At 40.4% G+C, this 1,318-nt stretch overlaps 1 pseudogene; it reads left to right on the plus strand.

The window, feature by feature from the left end:
- Positions 1–349: 349 nt before the first annotated feature.
- LOC101640549 overlaps positions 350–1,318 on the plus strand; it is a 6,432-nt pseudogene continuing 5,463 nt past the window's right edge.

Consider the following 1,318-nt stretch of genomic DNA (forward strand, 5'->3'; position numbering starts at 1 on the left):
TATTGATATATGTGAAGTGTTTTATGCTATATGATTTATTATTATATTGTATGATGATAGTAGGAAATTAAATTTGAGTATTATATTTGGACATTGTAGTATTTCGGCTTTTAGACTATGTGTAGACACTCACTGGACTCCACAACTCACCTATTTCCCGATACCCTACCTACAGGGATGGCTTTCCTTTTACTCCGGGTCTATTGTCAATTAATTGAAATAAAAGACATGGTAAAAATACAGTGGTGGGAATGGTGGGTTTGTATGTGAAAAGAAGTACTTCATAAAAAATCCCTGGTGTCTTGGTAGATGACGTCCAGCTGTGTTCTTTAGGTCTTTGGAGAAGGAAATGCATCTTAGAGCAACCATTATTCATTACCCTGCATGCTGGAGACACACCGAAATAGAGGTGACCACCTTCAGGGAAGAAGTAGTCCAATGGGATAAAGCTTTACCTGGAATTCCAAGCTCTCTCCCAAGGGTCAGACTGGCACAAGATTGAATTTTGTTCTCTGAGCTCCAGAGAAATAAGTTACTCAGGGGAAGTAAGACAAAATAATACTTCATTAATGAGGCACAAAGGATTTCATCCTCTAGAGCCAAAGGATTGTAAATACATCTCCTACACTGACTCATCTAAGGTGATGAGAAAACACAGTTGTACCTTCTAGAAGCCTCATGAGTGGGTCCACCTCCATGTTCTTCCTGGGGGCAAGACCTCTAACTTTACAGTGGAACATGGGAGAAACAGCCCTGGTGAACTCTCCTCTGATAATACCTGGATGAGCTTCAAGATCATCTCAGGTGCCTGGAGATTGGTGATGCGTGAGAGCCCTCTCTTATTGGTAGTGTCTGTAGGCGGATCAACAGGTATAACAACTAAAAGCAAGTTTAATGGATAAAGTCCTGATAAGTTAGAGTCCCTGGTTCTAGAGACTGATTCTGGCTACATGACAATGTCTTCTTTCTCTAATCTGTCTTCCCCGGTGCTGGCTCTCATTCCTGTAACCTCCTTCTCTCAACAGCCTTCCTTGCTTCTTTCATTAATGGGCCTGTTAATCTCTTTCAACTATTTGTTCATATAGTAACTCGCAAAACTTTTATTTAGCACTAAATCATATTATGGAAAAAAGAAATGAGTAGACATTTTCCCTTCTTGCAAGTATCTTACATTCTATGTAAGGTAACAGACGGTAAGTGCATGCTTATCCCAGCGCTGCAATCCTACTGAAATGATCATAATGTTGTTGTCTTCTCTGGGGACTTTTAGTGAAGGTTTCACAGAGAGATGCTGGTCACACTGAGCTTTGAAGGTGGA

This window comes from Echinops telfairi, unplaced genomic scaffold (assembly GCF_000313985.2).
Source record: "Echinops telfairi isolate 266 unplaced genomic scaffold, ASM31398v2 ScPeMD7_30;HRSCAF=105, whole genome shotgun sequence".
NCBI classification, from domain to species: Eukaryota; Metazoa; Chordata; class Mammalia; order Afrosoricida; family Tenrecidae; genus Echinops; species Echinops telfairi.